We start from the raw sequence: 23,831 nt of genomic DNA on the forward strand, positions 1-23,831 counted from the left end.
CATGCATTTTATACCAATATGACTCAAGCAGCAGTGCCACAAGTAAGTGGTATTATCATTACTACTTTGTATCTTTTGGCAACAATATTATGAACATGTGTATCACTACGATCGAGATTCAATAAACCATTGATTTTAGGTGCAAGACCATTGAAGGTATTATTCAAGCAAACATAATAACCATTATTTCTTTTAAATGAATAACCGTGTTGTAATAAACATAATCTAATCATGTCTATACTCAACGCAAACACCAAATAACAATTATTTAGGTTTAACTCTAATCCCGATGGTAGAGGGAGAGTGCGATGTTTGATCACATCAACGTTGGAAACACTTCCAACACACATCGTCACCTCGCCTTCACCTAGTCTCCATTCATTTCGTAGCTTTTATTTCGAGTTACTAACTCTTAGCAACTGAACCGGTATCCAATACCTTGGTGCTCCCAGGAATACTAGTAAAGTACACATCAATATCATGTATATCCAATATACTTTTGTCGACTTTGCCGACCTTCTCATCTAGCAAATATCTAGGGTAGTTCCTCTTCAGTTACTGTTCCCCTCATTACAGAAGCACTTAGTCTTGGGTTTGGGTTCAACCTTGGATCTCTTCATAGAGCAGCAACTGGTTTGTTGTTTAATGAAGTATCCCTTCATGCCCATGCCCTTCTTGAAACTAGCGGTTTTACAAACCATCAACAATTGATGCTCCTTTTTAATTTCTACTTTCGTGGTGTCAAACATCGCAAATAGCTCAAGGATTATCATATCCATCCCTGATATGTTATAGTTCATCACAAAGCCCTAGTATCTTGGTGGCAGTGACTTTGGAGAACCATCACTATCTCATCTGTAAGACTAACTCCCACTTGATTCAAGTGACTTGTAGTACTCAGACAATCTGAGCACATGCTCCACGATTGAGTTTCTTCTCCTTACTTTGTGGACAAAGAATCTTCTCGGAGGTCTCATACCTCTCAACAAGGGCGCGAGCATGAAATCCCAATTTCATCTCTTGGAACATCTCGTATGCCCCGTGATGTTCGAAGCGTCTTTAGCACCTCAATTCTAAGCCGTTTAAGCAATGTGCACTGAACTATCATGTAGTTATCAAAAACATGTATGCCGGATGTTCGCAACATCCACAGATCACGCTTGGGGTTCAATACACCGAGCGGTGCATTAAGGACATAAGCCTTCTGCTTAGCAATGAGGACAATCCTCAATTAACGGACCCAGTCCGCACAATTGCAACTTTTATCTTTCAACTAAGTTTTCTCTAGGAACATATCAAAAACACGTAGAGCTATTGCGCAAGCTATAACATAATTTGCAAAGACCTTTTGACTATGTTCATGATAATCAAGTTCATCTAATCAAATTATTTAATGAACTCCCTCTTAGATCGACATCCCTCTAGTCATCCAAGTGATACATGATCCACGTCGACTAGCCCGTGTCCGATCATCAGGTGAACGGACTAGTCATCAACGGTGAGCATCTCCATGATGATCGTATCAACCATATGACTCATGTTCGACCTTTCGGTCTGCAGTATTCGAGGCCATGTATGTACATGCTAGGCTTGTCGAGTCAACCTAAGTGTTTTGCGTGTGTAAACTGGCTTACACCCATTGTATGCGAACGTTAGAATCTATCACACCCGATCATCACGTGGTGCTTCGAGACAACGATCCTTCCCAAGGGTGCACACTTAGGGAAATACATATCTCGAAATTTTAATGAGGGATCATCTTATCTGTGCTACCGTGGTTCTAAGCAATAAGATGAAAAACATGATAAACATCACATGCAATCATATAGTGACATGATATGGCCAATATCATCTTGCTCCTTTGACCTCCATCTTCGGGGCACCATGATCATCATTGTCACCGGAATGACACCATGATCTCCATAATTGTGTCTCCGTGAAGTCGTCACACCAACTATTACTTCTACTACTATAGCTAACCGTTAGTGATAAAGTAAAGTAATAAACATGGTGTTGCATCTCATACAATAAATTAAGACAACTCCTATGGCCCCTGCCGGTTGTCATACTCATCGACATGCAAGTCGTGAATCCTATTACAAGAACATGATCAATCTCATACATCACATATCTAACATCACATCCTTTTGGCCATATCACATCACATGGCATACCCTGCAAAAACAAGTTAGACGTTCTCTAATTGTTGTTGCAAGTTTTACGTGGCTGATTTGGGTTTCTAGCAAGAACGATTCTTACCTACGTGACAGCCACAATGTTGATATGCCAATGCTATTTACCATTCATAGGGACCCTCTTCATCGAATCCGATCCGACTAAAGTGGGGGAGACAAACACCCGCTAGCCACCTTATGTAACAAGTGCATGTCAGTCGATGGAACCTGTGTCATGTAAGCATACGTGTAAGGTCAGTCCGGACCACTTCATCCCATGATGCGTCCTAATCAAGATAAGACTAGTAACGACAAGAAATTGACAAAATCAGCGCCCACAACTTTTGTGTTCTACTCGTGCATAGAATCTACGCATAGAACCTTGGCTCGGATGCCACTGTTGGAGAATGTAGTAATTTCAAAAAAAAATCCTACGCCAAACAAGGATCTATCTATCGAGTAACAAGCAACAAGTAATGGGGTAGATCATCTTCATACCTTTGATGATTGCTAAGCGGAAGCGTTACTGGAACGCGGTCGATGGAGTCGTACTTGCAGCGATTCAGATCGCGGTGTGATTCCGATCGATGTGTCGAACCACGAGACCTCCGCGTTCAACACACGTACAACCCGGCAACGTCTCGCACACCTTGATCCAGTAACAAGGAGGGAGAGCTTGAGGGAGAGCTCTGACAGCGCGATGTCCCGGTGGCTGTGGACCTACGAGGGATTCTGGCAGAGCTTCTCCAAGCTGCGCACAAGAGGAGGAAGAACTGGGCTGCCTGGAGAGGGAGGAAACGATTTCTGTGTAATCTCCAAAGGCAAAAACCTCCAATATATATAGGGAGAGAGGGAGGGGTGCCCCCTTTAGGGTTCCCACCCCCAAGGGGTGCACCAGCCCCATCTCTCGTGAGGGAGGTGGCGGCCAGCGCTGGGAGAGGTGGAGGCGCACCCCACATGGGCCCAAGGCCCACCTATGCTAGGGTTGCCCCCCTTCCCTCTCTTCCTGTGCCTTGGGCCTTGGTGGGAGGTGCACCAGCCCACTCTGGGCTGGTTCCCTTTCACCTTTTTTCCCATGTTAGCCTTTGGGGCTGGTAGCCCTTCCCGGTGGACCCCGTAACCCTTCCGGTGGTCCCGGTACGTCACCGGTGACACCCGAAACATTTCCGGTGTCCAAAACCCCTCATCCTATATATCAATCTTCACCTCTGGACCATTCCGGAGCTCCTCTTTACTTCCGGGATCTCATCCGGGACTCCCAGCAACCTTCGGTAACCTCGTACACTATTCCCATATAACCATAGCCTCATCGAAGCTTAAGTGTGTAGACCCTACGGGTTTGGGATACATGCATACATGACCAAGACACTCTCTGGCCAATAACCAACAATGGGGTATGGATATACATGTTGGTTCAAACATGTTCCATGATGATCTCATCAGATGAACCATGATGTCAAGGATTCAATCAATCCCCTATGCAATCCCCTTTGTCTACCAGTATGATACTTTCCCAAGATTCGATGGTCGGTATTCCTATACCTTGTTGAATCTCGTTGCCGACAAGTCTCTTTACTCATTCTGTAACACATCATCTCGTAACTAACTCCTTAGTCACACTGAGCTCGATATCATGATGTATTACCGAGTGGGCCAAAAGATACCTCTCCATCACACGGAGTGACAAATCCCGGTCTCGATTCATACAACCCAACATACACTTTCGGAGATACCCGTAGTGCACCTTTATAATCACCGAGTTATGTTGTGACGTTTGGTACACGCAAAGCACTCCTACGGTATCCGGGAGTTGCACAATCTGACCATCTAAGGAAATGACACTTGACATCATAAAAGCTTTAGCAGATGAACAACACGATCTAGTGCTATGCTTAGGATTGGGTCTTGTCCATCACATCATTCCCCATTGATGTGATCCCATTATCAGTGTCATCCAGTGTCCATGATCAAGAAACCATGATCATCTATTACGAGCTAGCCAACTAGAGGCTCACTAGGGACACATTGTGATCTATATATTCACACACATGTATTACAGTTTTCGGTTAATACAATTATAGCATGAACAATAGACAATTATCATGAACTGTAAATATAATAACAACTTTATTATTGCCTCTAGGGCATATTTCCAACACTTCTTTGTGTGTATTGATGGTGAAATCGATTACAAGGGTGTGTTCACCTGATCTAGGTCTCGATTGATTGTAACTTAAGTCTACCGGCCCTAAAGACTCGCCTTTATATATAGGTTGAAGCCCTAGGTTTACAAGAGTCCGGGTCACATCATGATTCGTGACCTATTATGTCTCTAACCCGCCTTGCCCCTGAAGCAAGGAAACTCCTGGCGACCCTCTCCCTTGTAGGCCATGAGTCGCCATCTTCGTGTCTTGGGCCGTCTCAGCTCTCCTTTGCAAACCGCCATGTGCCTTCTGCTTTGTAAGTCAGGGACCATCTTGTGTATGAACTTAGTGCCCCCACAATCTTGACCCGGCCTCTCAGGGTGGGTCACACAGAGGGATTATATCCCCAACACTATCTATCATTGTTACTCACATTACTTGCACGAAATACCTTGCTGAAAACCGCTTGTAATTTCCTTCTGCTCCTCGTTGGGTTCGACACTCTTACTTATCAAAAGAACTAATATTGGTCCCCTATACTTGTTGGTCATCAAGACTCTTTTCTAACGCCGTTGTCAGGGAGTGAAGCGCCTTTGGTAAATGGAATTTGGTAAGGAAGCATTTTTGGTACGTTTTGAAATTTACTGTTGCTTTTTTCTATGGATGATAGTCCTTTGAGGGGCCTGTTTGGGGTATATTCACCCTGACCATAAGTGTAAAAATCTTCTCCTCAACCTACTGAAAATATTTACTATGAAATTCCTTCAGGTATGTTAGAGAAACTGCTATCTAATCCTTATGAAGGAGACGGAACAACTCATCCTGATTTGCACTTGATATATAGAGATGGGATTTGTGGATTATTTAAGCTTGCAGGAATATCCGAAGATGGAGTTAATAAGAAGGCATTCCCTTTATATTTGGAGGGAAAATCATTGATTTGGTACAAGCTATTGAAGGATGCTGAACATGGGACTCGAATAGATCAAAGCTGGAATTTCATCAGAAGTTTTATCCTAAACATCTAGTTCATCGTGATCAGAATTATATATATAATTTTTGGCCTTGTGAAGGAGAAAGCATCGATTAAGTATATGATGCACATATGCCCCAATCATGAGATCTCAAGAAAAATAATACTTCAAAACTTTTATGATCGGCTATCTTATGATGATCAAATGATGCTTGATTCTTCTTCTACTGGTTCCTTCATGAATAAACCTATTGAATTCAAATGGTATCTTCTATAAAGAATTAAACGCAACTCTGAAGATTTGGAACTCTATAAACTTAAAGAGTCGGGTATAAATCTTGAGTTTGATTGTGTTAAATCTTTTATGGAAACTCACACTTTTCATAAGTTTAGCAATAAGTATGGGCTTGACTATGAGATAGTAGCTTCTTTCTGTGAATTATTTGCTACTCAAATTTATCTCCCTAAGGAGAAATATTCTAAATTTCATCCACCTATTGAATAATTTTTAGATGAACCTATTGAAGTTATTGATTAAACCATTATTTACCATGTTGATCCAGTTGAGCCTACTACTTACATTGAGAAACCACGGTTTCCTATTAAGATTAAGGAACATGCCAAAGCTTCAACTGTGGTTCATAAAAGCTATTTTAGGACACCCAAACCCTGTGTACAAACAAATGTACAACCTAATATTGCTATGATTAAAGATCTCTTGGTTGACAACATTGATGGGTAGGTTATCTATATCTGCGATGAATCTATTAGAACGACAAAACCTACTAGAATCAAACATGATGTGTTAGATAAGAATAAACTGTCTTGCAACAGACCGCTACCGCCACCTCCGCGGGGCTGGCAAGAGTAGCTACCGAGGTCCACCCTTCCACTTCTGTCATGGGCACCTTCGCATTCGGCAGCATGGGTGCAGTCCCGGCACCGAGCGACGTGCTTGCTGTGGGGGTGCCGACTGCCTGGCAGTCTTCCGTGTTGTGGGTGTGTACATTGTGATAGGCCTAGAACATCTGTTCCCGACGGCCCCTTAGGGAACGCCACCACTGCGGCCGGGGGATGGACCGAAGCCGGTCACCAGGATTCGGAGGAGCAGCAACACGACACAAGGCGGAACTTGCTCGGGCCCCTCGGGCTGTGGGCCGAGCGCGCCACCATGCGGCAGTAGAGGCGGCTCGCTGGAAGAGCCCCCCACATCCAGCATCGGTGGCCGGAGAGGGACGTAGGGCACCAAGGCCCTCCTCGCAAGGACGACGAGCTCGGTGATGTGGTCCGTCCAGGCGTCGAACCCTCCCTGCGTCGGGGGGTGGTGAAGCAGTTCGCTCGCCATGAGTAGTGCATCTTGCATGTTCAGGTCCCCCACGTGAACGCAGGCTCACACAGACACCACGAGGGACGCAGCAGAACGGCCGCCTTGTTGCGTCTGTGGCCACAGGAATCCCTGCTACCCGTGGGTGGCAGGGCCGAAGACAATGGTGGCCGCGATGCTGGTGGGTAGGTAGTGGTCGTTCGGCACCGAGCGATCGGGGCATGCACGAAAGGCATCGGTCATGGGGTCGGCACAGCTGGAGATGAAACTGGAGCTGGAGGACGGTTGTGCACTGATACGCCTCCGTCGTATCTACTTTTCCGAACTCTGTTGCCCTTGTTTTGGACTCTAATTTGCATGATTTGAATGGAACTAACCCGGACTGACGCTGTTTTCAGCAGAATTGCCATGGTGTTGTTTTTGTGTAGAAATAGAAGTTCTCGGAATGTCCTGAAAATTTACGGAGATTTTTTCTGGAATAAAAGAAAAATACCTACGCAAAGATCCACCGGAGGGGCGTGCCAGTGGGCCACAAGCCCACAGGCCGTGGCCACCCCCTATGGCCACGCCGTGCAGGCTTGTGGGGCCCACGTGGCACCACCACCCCCAATCTCAGCTCTATATCTTCCGTTCCGCATGGAAAAAAATCAGAGAGAAGGTTTCATCGCGTTTTACGATACAGAGGCGCTGCCACATCCTGTTCTTCATCTAGAGGGCAGATCTGGAGTCCGTTCCGGGCTCCGGAGAGGGCAAATCGTCGCCATCGTCATCATCAACCTTTCTCCATCGACAATTCCATGATGCTCTTCATCGTTCGTGAGTAATCTCATCGTAGGTTTGCTGGACGGTGATGAGTTGGATGAGATCTGTCATGTAATCGAGTTAGTTCTTGACGGGGATTGATCCCTAGTATCCACTATGTTCTAGATTAATGTTGCTACTACTTGGCTATGCTTAATGCTTGTCACTAGGGCCTGAGTGCCATGATTTCAGATCTGACCTATTATGTTGTCGCCAATATATGTGTGTTTTAGATGCTATCTTGCAAGTTGTAGTCACCTACTATGTGTTATGACCCGGCAACCCCGGAGTGACAATAGCCGGAACCACTCCCGGAGATGACCATAGTATGAGGAGTTCATGTATTCACCACGTGTTAATACGTTGGTCCGGTTCTTTATTAAAAGGAGAACCTTAATATCCCGTAGTTTCCATTAGGACCCCGCTGCCACGGGAGGGATGGACAATAGATGTCATGCAAGTTCTTTTCCCTAAGCACGTATGACTACATACGGAATACATGCATATATTAGATTGACGAACGGGAGCTAGTTACATATCTCTCCATGTTATTGCTGTTACATGATGAATCACATCCATCACCGATCCACTGCCTACGAGTCTTTTACTACTCGTCCTCGCTATGTTACTTTGTCTAGGCTTGTCCCTTGCTACAAAAGTGATCGGGCCACTTTGCTACTGATGTCACTACTGTTGTTGCTTGTTACTCTGCTGCTGCTCCTACTGCTGTTCCTTGCTACTCCGCTGTTACTTGTTGCAAGACTTTGTTGGAGCCGTAGCCGGGGAAGCATTCTTCTCAATAATAATCCACCGTCAACGTGTTGGCGCCATTGATACAACAATTAGGAATAGTCTGCCGTCAACAGATCGTTTCTGGCACCGTTGCTATCATACTACCATGCTACTGATACTTTGCTTGCAGACACTAATCTTTGAGGTGTGGTTGAATCTGACACATTCAACTTCTAATGCTTGAGAATATTCCTTTGCTTCCCGTCTTGGCGAATCAATAAATTTTGGTTGAATACTCTACCCTCAAAAACTGTTGCGATCCCATACGCTTGTGGGTCATCAAAGGCTTTTTCTAGCGCCGTTGCCGGGGATTGCCAGCAGTTTTTTTTTGGCGCCGTTGCCAGGGAGGCATAGCTATATTCTCTGAGTCACTTGGGATTTTCGTCTGCTGATTACTATGAGGAATCCGAAAGATCCAAGAACTAAAATCCTACCTTCCACTACGAGGAGAGGTAAGGAACTGTCATCTAGCTCTGCACTTGATTCACCTTCAGTTTTGAGTAAGTTTGCGACTTCGCCTCCTGCTAGAAATCTTGATATGTCCCATGTGCTTGATGATGCTACTTCTTCTGCCCATGATGCTTATGATGCTATGCTTGATACTATGCCTGATGGTGCTATGCTTGATACTATGCCTGATGATGTATGCTTGATTCTATGACTCATACTGCTTTGCCACTAGGTGCATTCCTTGATGCACATATTGCTAGAGTTGCTGCTAGACGTGATGATACTTCTGAAACTGCTGATACTATTGAAGTAGAACCTACTACTATGCCTGTTATGCCTGATACGCGCTATGTTATGGAGAGAGACATAGCTGAGGACTTTCTTGCGTGTAAGGATAGCTATGATGTTGAGAAACTTTTGCGCAATAGGAAATAAAAATCTCTTAACGCTAGGCTCAAATACGACCGGAAGTTTGACACTTAGCCTATCTTTGTGACCGATAAGGATTATGCATTCTCTGTCGACCCTGAGTTAATCATCCTGGTCGAATCAGATCCTTTTCACGGTTATGAGTCTGAAACGGTTGTAGCCCATCTTACCAAACTACACGATATAGCCACCCTATTTACTAGCGAGGAAAAGATCCGCCACTACTATATGCTCAAGCTGTTTCCTTTCTCTCTAAAGGATGCTGCTAAGACCTGCTTCACTTCTCTTACTCCTGGTTGTGTGCGTAGCCCCCAGGATATGGTCTACTACTTCTCTGAAAAATAATTCCCTGCCCATAAGAAGCAAGCTGCCTTGCAGGAAATATACAACTTTGTCAAGCTGAAGAAGAGAGTCTCCCACAAGCTTGGGGGAGGCTCATCCAACTACTAAATGCTTTGCCTGATCACCCTCTTGAGAAGAATGAAATACTTGATATCTAATATAATGGACATACCGATGCTTCCAAAGACCATCTAGATAGTTGTGTCGGTAGTGTTTTTAGGGAACGAACCGTAGAACAAGCTGAGATTATATTGACATCTTCTGCAATGAGAATGCTTGGACTATTCTCGAACCACCTCCTAAGCCAACTCTGAAGAAAAGAGGTATTCTATTCCCCAGTGCTGAAGATATGCAAGAAGCCAAGACATATATGCGAGAGAAAGGCATTAAATCTGAAGATGTCAAAAATCTACCACCTATCGAAGATATCCATGGTCTCGATAACCTGATACAGGTAGTAGAAGTAAAAATTTTGCGTAGGTTTGATGAGAGTGATATTCCTTTTGATAAACGTGCTAGCTTATGCATGGATGAATTTGATAACTTTGTTGCCAAACAACAGAGTTTTAATGATTATGTTAGCAGACAATTGGAAAAGAATGATCGTATGCTTAGTCATTTAAGTGCTTGTGTAGACAGAAATGTCAATGATCTTAAGCTTCTGAGTAAGCATGCCTCTATGGTTACTACTCAAGTAGAACAAGTACTTACAGCTCACAATAACTTGCTCAATGAGTTGAATGACAATTCTGTCAGAGTCGTCACTAGAGGCGGTAGAATGACCCAGGAACCTTTGTATCTTGAGGGTCATCCGAAGAGAATTGAACAAGATTCTCAAGGAGTTAGCACTGATGCACCTAGTCATCCTAGAAAGAAGAAGAAAGATGATAGGAACCTGCATGCGAGCAACCCTGTTGCTGCTACACCTAAGAGTCCAAACGATGCCTCTGTCTCTGATGCTGAAACACAATCTGGTGATGAACATGAGACTAATGATAATATCAATAGTGGTGTTCATGAAGATGCTCAACCTAGCAATGATAAGGATGTGGAGATTGAACCTGATCTTGATAACCCACAGCCTAAGAATAGAAGATACAATAAGAATGACTTTGTTGCTAGGAAGCATGGTAAAGAAAGGGAACCATGGGTTCAGAAACCCATGCCCTTTCCTCCCAAACCATCCAAGAAAAAGGATGATGATGATTTTGAACGCTTCGTTGAGATGATCAGACCTGTCTTTCTGCAGATGTGTTTGACAGACATGCTCAAAATGTCTCCGTATGGTAAGTACATGAAAGATATTGTGACTAATAAGAGGAGGATACATGATCTTGAGATCTCCGCCATGCTTGCTAATTACACTTTCAAGGGTGGAACTCCTAAGAAACTGGGTGATCCCGGTGTGCCCACTATACCTTGCTCGATTAAAGGTCACTACGTGAGAACTGCGTTATGCGACCTTGGAGCCAGTGTTAGTATTATGCCTCTCTCTCTTTATCGTAGACTTAAACTGGATAAGTTGACACCCACTGAAATCTCTCTGCAAATGGCCGCCAAGTCAACTGCTTTTCCAATCGGCATTTGCGAGGATGTGCCTGTTGTGGTTGCTAACACCACTATCTTAACAGACTTTGTTATCTTGGATATTCCCGAGGACGATGCCATGGCTGTCATCCTCGGAAGACCCTTTTAAACATTGCAGGGGCTATTATAGATTGCAACAAAGGCAATCTCACTTTCCATGTCAACGGTAATGAGCATACGGTGCACTTTCCGAAGAAACAATATCGAGTACATTGCATCAATGCTATCAAAAAACTTCATCGATTCTTATCGGGATCTTTGAATGCCCTATTCCTCGTGTCAAGATGAAGTATGATTTTCTTGTTGAGGAGATACATATCCCCATTGAGGTAACCTAGTTACTATTCAAAAATTCTCCGTCTTCTTTTGCGATTCGAAAAAGTTTGTCAAAGAGACTTGATCAACCTCACTGATGGATTTCTTTCGGTGACCATGAGATGGATGAATCGAGGAGTCACAAACCCCTGTTCCAAGCTTTCAGTTTAGGTTGCTTAGAAGAAAAATGATAGATTTAGTTTAGTTTTCCCTGTTTTTTGTCTTAGCGTCCGGTGGAAAAGTACCCCGAAAATAAAAGTTCTCCGAACGCTGCGAAAATCAAGTATGATTTTTTTTGGATTTTTTGAAAAATACTGGGACAAAGAGTCTGTCTGGGGGCCACACCAGTGGGCCATAAGCCCTAGGGGCGCGGGCACCCCCCTGGCCGCGCCACCCAGGCTTGTGGGGCCCACAGGCACCCCCTCCACTCATTCTTGCTCTCATCCGCTTCTCCTACCTCCAGAAAAAATCGTTTCGCAGCTCAAACCCGTGTTCTTGCTCCTCTTGTTGGGATTTTCGATCTCTTTGCTCAAATCACCATTCTCCGAACTGTTTTGGGGAAATTACTCCTTGGTAAGTGACTCCTCCATTGGTCCAATTAGTTTTTGCTCTAGTGCCGTATACTCCGCGTATTTTTGCTGCCTTGGTGGCCAAGTTCTTGAGCTTTGCATGCTGATTCTAGCTGGTCCCAAGTAGTTTTGATGCATAATATGGCCTCTAGGCACTTGTGGGAGTAGTTGCTACAAGTTTAGTTGAACCTTGTTCACCTTTCCTTTGGGTCACTGAAAATTTCAGAAAAGGAAGATGTTCAGGAGAAACTTTCATGGTGGTTCCTCAAGCAAGAGAGGTCCCGTCTTGCGATTCGGGAGCCTGATCCTTACCAACCTAGGGACGCGCAGGTACAACCATGTGAATGGCCTTCTGATGAATTTATGATTGAGGAAGGTTTCAAAGATGAGTTTGATGAACTTGTTTGCAACGTCGGACTCGAAGAATTCATCTCCGATAAATGTGAACAGTATGTTGCTCTCACTGCCTCTTTTGTTCGTAGATTCAAATTCTCAGCTTGTCGTGAGCCGTCGGTACTATTTGATCTCTATGATAAATCGTATACCATGGATTTAGAGGATTTCAGTAGAATTTGCAAAATACCTATTTGGGGTATCCTCAATGATCCTCCTAAATCTTCGGTTAGAGATTTTTGTGCTGGTATTACAGTTGGAGAAACTAGAGACATTACGCAAGCTACCATGGGGAGTATTCATTTTCCTGCCTTGCATTACTTTGCCCTCTTTGTAGGTAGATGCATCAATGGCACGATTGAGCATTGTCACCTCTGCGCACCCGACCTTAGTATCCTTAAAAGCGCAGTGACGGGTGACAAAAGCTTCAACATGGGAGGTATTATAGCAAGGAGGCTAAATAAGAATGCTATTGAAGGGGATTTCTTTGGTGGGATCTATGCCACTCGCATAGCAAATTTCCTTGGAGTACCCATCCACGAAGGAGATCCCCCGCTTCATACAACTTTCCTTGACCGCGTCGCTTTGACACGCTACCATTTCCTTGAGAGGGATGATGAATCCCTCCTATACCGATTGATATTTAACCGGCAGCGTGTTTTCCATATTACCCTTCTTGCTCCTGCTTTCTTTGACTTTCAGGTAAAACAGAGATATTACATAACCAGAGGAGAGGCAGAGGAGTATGAGAGGGAGGCGAAGGATGCTCGTCTCCGTGAGGCAGCTATTCAGGAGGTGGCTGCAGCGCTCCCGTATAACCCCGATTATGATTTTGGGTTTCGCCAGGACCATCCTTAGGAGTAGACCAAGTTAGGCCAAAAGCCTAATCTTGGGGGAGTATGTGTTCTCACCGACTTTACATTCTTGCTTATGCTTTCACTTTGTTAGCCGGTGTTCACACATTGCCACTGTATCATCCATGCTAGTTTATTTTCTTTTTCTCGTTTTCTTTTCGTGTGTCTGTCTAGTTTGAGAAAACCCAAAAGATTTTATTTTTCTTCTTTTGCTTGTTGGGAGCTTTCCCGTGTAGATAGTGTTCTTTTTCTTTGGGTCAAGGTAGAAGATATCGGTTACAATGTTTAGTGGCTCTTGCATGCATACCTGTTTACCTTTCAAAGAGCCATATTACTTTGTCTTCTCCTTTGTGTTTGCCTGCAGATTCCAGCTTTAGTCCAATGCACGAGCACTCTTATTATTGTTCACATCGTTCGGTCGTGCAAGTGAAAGGCAATAATGACCATATATAATGAAGTGACTGAGCCTGGAAAAGTTGGTATGAACTCGATCTATTTTGTTTTTGTAAATATGACTAACTCATCATGCCTGATTCAGCTTTGTTGTGAGAGAAACATGTTTGCAATGAGAACTTAGAGATCATAGTTGCTTATGCCATGCTTACTTAGCTAGGAGCTTATAATGGTCTGTCTTGGATGCCCACACGAATGTTGAGATGACTATGATGTAGTATGATAGGATGGTATCCTCCTTTGAATGTTTCAAGTGGCTTGACTTGGCGCATGTTCACGCATGTAGTTGAAACAAAATCAACATAGCCTCTATGATGTTCATGTTCATGGTGATTTATGTCCTACTCATGCTTGCACACAATGTTAGTTAATCTCAATGCATTTTGATGACTGTTGTCACTCTCTAGTTGGTCGCTTCCCAGTGTTTTGCTAGCCTTCACTTGTACTAAGCGGGAATACTGCTTGTGCATCCACTCCCATAAACCCGAAGTTGTTCCATATGAGTCCACCATACCTCCCTATGTGCGGTATCTACCTGCCGTTCCAAGTAAATTTGCATGTGCCACTCTCAAAATCTTCAAGAAATAATCTGGTTTGCACGCCCGAACCGCTCATGTGGTGACAGGGGGCTATTGGTATCTTCCATGCTAGGCGTGTGATCGATTGGTGGTGGGGGAGTCAAAACTTTACTTTTCTGTTTGGGAACCGCCTATAGCATGTGTAGCATGGAAGATGTTGAGAACTCTTAGTCATTGCTTTGACAATGAAAGCATGCCACCCAAAATTATTATCTCTGTTTTAAAAGCTTGAGCTCTTGCACCTCTACAAATCAATGCTTCCCTCTGCGAAGGGCCTGTCTATTTATTTTCCTGTTGAGTCATCCTCCTCTTATAAAAGCACCAATTAGAGAGCACCTCTGTCATTTTTATGCTTTACTTTTAACTGTGTTGAGTATGACTATGAGTGGATCTTCATTGCCATGAATTACAATGTTTAGTCAACCCTTGGTCTTTGAAGGTGCTCTGCATTTATGTTTTGCGGTCTCAGAAAGAGCTAGCGAGATACCATCTATTCATACTGCTTCATGTTGTTTTGATTGAAGTGTTGACGTTTGAGGCTTATTATTATTTGCTCGCTAGTTGATTATGCCATTGATATGAGTTTACCGTGAGACCTAGATGTCATTTGCTTATGTGGTTTGATTGTGATCTTGCTGAAATTCTGGTTGTGAGTTAGACATAGTTGCAACAACAAGATCAAATAGAATTCGTCAAAGTTTTTCTTTTGTCTCTCTCAGTTTGTCAATTGAGTTGCTTGAGGACAAGAAAGGCTTTAAGCTTGGGGGAGTTGATACGTCTCCGTCGTATCTACTTTTCCGAACTCTTTTGCCCTTGTTTTGTACTCTAATTTGCATGATTTGAATGGAACTAACCCGGACTGTCGCTGTTTTCAGCAGAATTGCCATGGTGTTGTTTTTGTGCAGAAATAAAAGTTATCGGAATGTCCTGAAAATTTACGGAGATTTTTTCTGGAATAAAAGAAAAATACCTGCGCAAAGATCCACTGGAGGGGGCGTGCCAGTGGGCCACAAGCCCACAGGCCGCGGCCACCCCCTATGGCCGCACCATGCAGGCTTGTGGGGCCCACGTGGCACCACCGCCCCCAATATCAGCTCTATATCTTCCGTCTCGCCAGGAAAAAAATCAGAGAGAAGGTTTCATCGCGTTTTACGATACGGAGGCGCCGCCACATCCTGTTCTTCATTTGGAGGGCAGATCTGGAGTCCGTTTCAGGCTCCGGAGAGGGGAAATCGTCGCCATCGTCATCATCAACCTTTCTCCATCGACAATTCCATGATGCTCTTCATCGTTCGTGAGTAATCTCATCGTAGGCTTGCTGGACGGTGATGAGTTGGATGAGATCTATCATGTAATCGAGTTAGTTCTTGACAGGGATTGATCCCTAGTATCCACTATGTTCTAGATTGATGTTGCTACTACTTGGCTATGCTTAATGCTTGTCACTAGGGCCCGAGTGCCATGATTTCAGATCTGAACCTATTATGTTTTCGCCAATATATGTGTGTTTTAGATCCTATCTTGCAAGTTGTAGTCACCTACTATGTGTTATGACCCGGCAACCCCGGAGTGACAATAGTCGAAACCACTCCCGGAGATGACCATAGTATGAGGAGTTCATGTATTCACCGCGTGTTAATGCGTTGGTCCGATTCTTTATTAAAAGGAGAACCTTAATATCCCGTAGTTTCCATTAGGACCCCGCTGCCACGAGAGGGATGGACAATAGATGTCATGCAAGTTCTTTTCCCTAAGCACGTATGACTACATACAGAATACATGCCTACATTAGATTGACGAACGGGAGCTAGTTACATATCTCTCCGTGTTATAGCTGTTAGATGATGAATCACAACCATCATACTCATCCATCACCAATCCACTGCCTACGAGTCTTTTACTACTGGTCCTCGCTACATTACTTTGTCTAGGCTTGTCCCTTGCTACAAAAGGGATTGGGCCACTTTGCTACTGCTGTCACTACTAATGTTACTTGTTACTCTGCTGCTGCTGCTACTGCTGTTCCTTGCTACTCCGTTGTTACTAGTTGCAAGACTTTCTTGGAGCCGTAGCCAGGGAAGCATTCTTCTCAAGAATAATCCCCCGTCAACGTGCTGGCGCCATTGATACAATAGTGAGGAATAGTCTGCCGTCAACAGATCGTTTCTGGCACCGTTGCTATCATACTACCTTGCTTCTGATACTTTTCTTGCAGACACTAATCTTTCAGGTGTGGTTGAATCTGACACAGTCAGCTGCTAATACTTGAGAATATTCTTTCGCTTCCCGTCTTGGCGAATCAATAAATTTGGTTTGAATACTCTACCCTCGAAACTGCCGTGATCCCATACGCTTGTGGGTCATCAAAGGCTTTTTCTGGCGCCGCTGCCGGGGATTGCCAACATGGACCCCTACGTGGTGCACCAAATGGCGGAATCGGGGCTCCGCAGACCTAGAAAGGTTCGAACTCTGGGTATGCTCGTCCTCCTACCCTGTTCTACCTCTCAACTTCACGATGACTCTCTGGTGGCTTGAGCTAAGGGAAGCGAACAAGAACACGCGAGGAGTTTACCCAGGTTTGGGCCACCTTGTGGTGTAAAACCCTACTCCTGCTAGTATTGATTGCTTGAGGTGGAAGACAGGTACAAAGGCGGGTTCTTTCCCTAGTCACAAAACAATTGGGAGCCCGTGTCTGCTATGGAGGTCGGACCTCTCTTTTATACTAGCCTTGGTCCTCTTCCTCGAAAAACACACTCGGCGGGAAGGGTTGCCACAATGGCCATTTTGAAAGGGGACCGGACTGCAGTCCACCCTGACAAAGGTGGTCTATGTGTGCAAAGCCCTTTTTCGTGACACGCTGGTGGGCTCGGGGGTGACCTCCGTCCTAGTGAGCTCCAAACTTGGTCCTCTTGCACCGATCGGGAAACCTTTGGGAGTTGCTTTGAAAGCCCGCCAGCTGGCCCCGCTTCCTTAGGACGGAATGTAACATCCCAAATTTTTAATATAACTATTAGAATGACTATTTGGTTGCTTGAGTGATTGAAAGCATGAGTTAAATTTGAAAAAAACTTTTGAAAACTTTTGAATGAGAGGGAATAAAATGACTTTCCCCGTCTCTGGTAAATTCAAATTCAAAAGCAATGAGAGAAGATGACATGACTTCTTCAACTATAAAGAATTTGAGTGGAGTTTGCATTTGAATTCTTTCAAAATTTTCTTTTGCATTTCTATTTGGTTTTCTTCGTGCAAGAAGTGTCGGGAAATAATTTCTTGCAAGCAAGAAAGAGCGAAGGAAAATGACCCTCCAAAATGTGAGGCACTTTTGAAAATATTTGAGCCAAGAAAAAACCAAAGTTTTATGGAGAAATTACTTGCCAAAAATAAAATAAAACCTTAGGGATTTTTCTGAAAAAAACATTTTTTTAAAAGTTTTTATTTTGGTGTTGGAAAAATCATAAACGAGTAGGAAATATTTTTCTGAAATTTTTGGTATATAATACCCCATATAAATCTTTTTATTTTGTTTCCTTTTATTATTTTTTCCATGCTCTTTTAAAAGAAAAACAAAATCAGGAAATTTCCTTTCCTTTTAATAGGAAACCGCCCTAGGGCATTTGTTTTTTTTCTGGGCCAGATCCCCCTGGCGGATCCTCCTCCCCACGCGAGCATCCAGCCCCTCCAGCGCACCCCCTCTTCTTTTCTTTATTTTTTTTCTCTTCCTTTTCTTTCCTTTCTTTTTTTCCTTCCTTCTCCTTCCCCTTTCCTTTTCTTCCCCACGAGGCCTTCCTTCCCAGCGCACCAGCCCCTTTCCATGGCATGATCCCCTGGATCACGGGATCCTCCCCGATCTCGCATCCCCCTTCCTTCCCCCACGCCCCCCTGCCCCCTATATAAGCCGCCACCCCCGAGCCCCCCTCGGCCCCTCCTCCACACGCCGCAGCACCACCTTGCCCCTGCCCTCGCCACCTCGCAGGAGAGGAGCTCTAGAGAGAACCACGCCGCCACCCCCCGCGCCACCACTCGCCTCCCCGCCCCAACCGACGCCACCACGAGATCCCCCTCGTTCCCCGCAACCCATTTTTGCCCCTAGCCCGAGCCCTCGTCGCCTCATCACCACCCTCGCCACCTCGCCGGAGTTGGACCCGGCCAAAGCTACTAGAGCCATCCCCGCCCCCTGCTGCATCACCGAACCGCCCCTCCGCCGCCACCAATCGATGAAGGAGTTTCCCCGCAACATCCCCGTCACCTCCGCCGCCGCCGGAGACTGCCGGAGGACCCTCCCCGTCGACCGCACCTTCTCTGCCTCGCCGGAGAAGAAGCACCAGCAACTCCCCACAGTGAGCACTCTCGCCCACCCTGGACCGTTAGATTTAAATCAAACGCACCAGATTAGATATGTGATAACTGTTGGTTTAGTTAAGAAAACCAGGCCGGTTTTCTATTCACTTAATCTTAGCCGAAACGTTTTCTGTTATATTGCGGCCGTGTGCTAGTAACTAATGCAGCAAACAACCTCCCAACCAACCAGAGAGAGACACGTATACCCCTATCCGACAGAATTCAGATTTTAGTTTTCTGTTTTAATTCCAAAACAGAGAAAGTTCCAATCTTGTTTTGATCATAACTTTTGATCCAGAACTCCAATGGAGTTGAAACGTGTTCTAGTAGATCACAATTTTTCTGTAGTTTTTAAAAAACATATAATTTGTCTATGTTTGAAATTTTCAAATTTGAATTAGATCAGATTTAGTTTAAACCTTGTTTTGCTTATTGCAGGAGTTTAAAAATAGCTTTTAATTTGATTCTTTTTGCTACTGATCACTAGTGATCTTAGTTATCAGTGGTAAACATTTCAGAATTATTTGAGTATTTTAGCTCATTGTTTCTTGTGAAACAATTTCTGTTTCACCTCTTTTAGGATTATGGCTATTTCCTTTTCTATAATTGTTTTTAAATTATTTTCTTTTATATGTCTGAAAGATTATGTTTTGTTTTTGTTAGTTAACAGTAGGTTTGCAACAAGTTTTGATTTTATTTTTATATGTTATCTTGAAATCAATTCTAGTTCCCAAATAAATTGCAATTGATTTCTCTACTGTTTCAAATCCCGTTTGGAAATACCTTCAAATAGTTTTGTGAAAAATACTTTATTTTATCTTAGTTCCCTGTTATTTAAGTATTTTATTTTCTGTTAGACAAAAACTACTTAGTGTTTGATGTAGTAGAAGACTCCCTAGTCTTATTTGAAGTTTCCTTCGGATTCTTATTCACTTTCTCTTTTGTTTTGATTGCTAGAAAGATTGCTAGTATGAGTGCTTATGTGAATGATATGTTTGTTATATAGATTTTATCGGAGAGTGACGAGTAGTGTATCAAGTTATTTCTCGAGAAATTCTTCTTCGTTAACATCGCCAGGCAAGTCATTTGATCATGTATCACCTATGTTTTATGCATCATTGTTCTACCATCCTATGCCCAATTTGCATGCTGACTAGGTACTTGGAAATTATGGTTACATATTGTAGTATCATGTGGTAGGCACCCAACAACCCGTTACTTGGCCTGGGACGACAAATTTCATATTGCTATGCTTGAGTAGACGGGATTCTGGTTGAGAGTTTATCACGAGTGATGTGAGAATAATTTAATAACCAAGACCGGTTAAGACAAGATTTTCAAGACCACGGACGCAATGCAACTCTGGGTGAAGGACGGTTGATCGGCTCCCTGGAGAAACCAGTGGATTACCCGGGATGCTGGAGACGGCCATGACATCTTGCGGAAAGCTTCACCCCGGCTCAAAGAGACGGACGGATATTTTCAAGACCCAAGGCTTACCTGCATAGCCACAAGTCATTATGGGCTCTGGCTTGGTTGGACAACGCGGCGGCTCTGGACAGGCGGTGCTAGCAGATGTAGAAGAACGGTAGGATTGGATGGGCACCGACAGGGATTTAGAGGGACCAGTTGAAAGACCATGTTTTGATCATCCGGTCTTCAAACACCCCGTAGTGCGAGGACATACACGGAGGCGATCAAATCTTGTGGGGAACGTGTGCAAAACTCTGCAGAGTACTCAAACCTAATCGATTAGCCGTGTCCACGGTCATGGACAACTTGAGCCAAAGGAACTGAAGTTATCTGAAATTCTCAACACAAATAATAGTATTGATGTGGGAAATATTGATAACCTGGGTATGAGAACTGGTTGGCGGAACCATCTCATTAACAACCAATAGTGTTGTAATATTTTTCTTTTAGCCCCTCTCTTGTGGTAGGAGAAAATTTTCTTTACGCTAAAACTTACAACACCACCTACCATATATGCATATAGTATAGATGATATTTTACCCCCTCTCATATATGACTTGCCGGCATATTCAATATGCTGACCTACACGGCTGCAACGTCTTATGTTGCAGATATTTTTCTTCGACGAGTAAGAGTACGATTCAGGGTTACGGTCTACACTCAACTTGCCATTGTTGTTTAGTGGGACTCCAGTCCCTTGACTGCTTTCGCTGAGATATTTAAGGTATATATCAGTTTTACGCTATTTACATGTGATTGCACTTTGATATATACATTGATGTACTATGTGTGCCAGCATACTGATCCAGGGATGGCACAGATACACAGAGGCTTGACTCGTTTTGAGTCGGGTTGCTACACGGAAGTGGAAATTCTTCATGTCAGTGCCTGCTCGCACCGCCCCTGCGCCGCGTGCGCAACCTGCGTCATCCTCATGGAGGCGCAAGGCCATGGGGCACTGCCATGCCGCCCTCGACGAGCCTACCCCACGAGAGCCCCCGGGGTATCCTCGGGACACGTCCTTGTAGTGGGCAACCCCTAGTGTTCCTTGGCGATGATCCCTAGATGCCCGCCTCATAGGCGAGGGCCCTCGCGATGGTCTGCCTTGTCGGGCTTGCCGATGGGCCAAGCCAGGCTTGCCCATTTGTGTTGCACCTCGGGTCGCAGGCCGATGGGCTGGGTACCCCCGGTCCGAGAGGCCCGACAATGTCATCCCCTAATTGGAATTCTATGCACTTATGATTGGAACTATTAGCAAGCATCTGCAACTACTAACGTTCATTAACGTAAAACCCAACCATAGCATTAAGATATATTGGCCCCCTTCAATCTCGTATGATTCAATTTGTATGTTAGGAAGAAGCTTTTGACACTCTTTCCCTCCAATGCATAGTTCTATCAACATACAAATAACCCTATGGTGTGATCCATGCATGCTCTCATATGATGGGCACCAAAGGACATCACAAAAATAAACATACAACTCAAACAGATCACGATTATTAATCAACTCATAGGACAAAATAAATCTACTGCAACATCATAGGATAGGCACACATCATTGGGTAATAATATATATCATTAACAATCATGTTTAAGTAGAGATTACAGTGGGGAAAGAAGAGTTACACGGATGCATAGAGGAGTAGAGAGTTGTTGGTAACGGCGGCGAAGTTGTTGGTGTAGATTGTCCTCATGATGATTGCCCGACGGTGTGCTGACGCTACCGATTGAGAGGGAGAGAGAGCCCCCTCCTTCTTATTCCTTGGTATCCCTCTTAGATGGGAGGAGAGTTTTCCCTCTGGTCCATGGCCGTCATGATTCTCGAAGGGCAGCGAACCCTCCGAAATTGGATCTCTCTCTCTCTCTCTTTCTCACTCTCTATTCCTCTTATGTTTTTGTGACTGCTTTCTTGCCCTTCACCATTTCTTAAATATCTGGATATTCGCAACTCCGATTGGTCTAAAATTTTGAGGTGATTTTTCTCGGGAAATTATCTTTCTTGAAGCGAAAGTAGGGCCCTAACATACTTACGAGGGAGTGCCAAGCCATCAGGGCACGACCACCCCCTGGTCGTGTCCTGTTAGCTTGGGAGAACCTCGGGTACCGTCTTCCGTTGATTGTTCTTATCAAAATCCACATGTATTCCAAAAAAATCTCCGTAAAGTTTTGTCATGTTTGGACTCTGTTGGATTTTCTGGAAAACATGCAAAAACTATAGGAACTGGCAGTGGGCACTCGATCAATATGTTAGTGCCAGAAATATTATAAAATGTTGCCAAAAGTAGATGAAAGTTGTAGAATCTTGGCATGAAATAATAATAAAAAGTATAGATAAGGTGGAGACGTATCAACATCCCCAAGCTTAATTACTGCTCTTCCTCGAGTAGGTAAATGATAAAAAGATAATTTTTGATGTGGAATGCTACCTAACATAATCTTGAAAAAATGTATAATCATAGCATGAATATTAAGATACAAGTGACTCAAGGCAATAGTCTATCGTTTGATATAAAGACATCAATTCTCAGGCATACCAACAAACAATCATGTCTTTCAAAATAACAATGCTAAAGACCACTATCCCTACAAAATCATATAGCTTGTCATGCTTAGTTTTCCTAGCATAAAGAATAAACCATGAGCACCCCATTGTGAAACCAAGCAAATGACTTGTACTTCTAACGTATTTCAACATTTTCAACCTTACTCCATACATGAGCATGAACCATAGATATAGCATATGGGTGGAATAAAGAATGGTGGTAGAGATCAAAAGGAGTCAAAGTGGAAAGAAAATCTCACATCAACTAGGCAGACCAACGGGCTATGGAGATGCGAGCAGTAGGGATTGCCATGCAACGGATGCATTAGAGCTATAAGTGTATGAAATCTCAAATGAAACTAAGTGGGCGTGCATCCAACTTGCTTGCTCATGAAGACCTCGAACATTTGAGGAAGCCCATCATCAGAATATACAAGCCAAGTTCTATAATGAAAATTTCCATATATAAACGTGACAACTCAGCAGACCCTCTATATGAAGTACATGGTGCCACTTTGAAGCATAAGTGTGGTAAAAGGATAGTATCATTTCCCTTCTCTCTTTTTCTCACGTTTATTTCTCTCTCTCCTTTCCCCCCTTTTTTTCTTGGTGGGCTCATTTGGCCTCCCTCATTTTTCATGTTTTCCAAATTTTCATCCTGACTTGTGGGGGAATCATAGTCTCTGTCATCCTTTCCTCAATGGGACAATGCTCTAATAATGATTATCATCACACTTTTATTTACTTACAACTCAATATAATGATAAGTCCATACAAGATTACTCCATATGAATGCCTTTGGAAGTACTAGGATGTGCAATGATCTAGCGTAACATGTATGTAATGGTGAACGGTGGCTTTGCGACAAATACTATGCCATCTACATAATCATGCAAAACAATATGATGATGAACACACAAGTCATGTGACAGAACGGTGGAAGTTGCATGCCAATATATCTCAGAATGGCTATGGAAATGCCATGATATGTAGGTATGGCGGCTATTTTGAGGAAGATTTAGGGCTTCTTTTGCGTGATTGAGCGTATCATATCACGGGGTTTGGATACACCGATGATGGCTGCACCGATCCTCGAGGTGAGAATGTGGAATGCACAGTACCGAAGAGGCTAGAAAATATGGAAATGTGAGAGTGCATATATCTATCAATTCACATTAGTCATAAAAAACTCACATGCTTATTGTAAAGCCTATTAGCTATCTCAAAGAAAAACACTACTCGTATGCCCCTAGGGAGGAGGTTGGTAGGAGTCAATTAAACTTGGGCATGGGCAGCC

Source organism: Hordeum vulgare, chromosome 2H (assembly GCF_904849725.1).
Source record: "Hordeum vulgare subsp. vulgare chromosome 2H, MorexV3_pseudomolecules_assembly, whole genome shotgun sequence".
In the NCBI taxonomy this organism is placed as follows: domain Eukaryota; kingdom Viridiplantae; phylum Streptophyta; class Magnoliopsida; order Poales; family Poaceae; genus Hordeum; species Hordeum vulgare.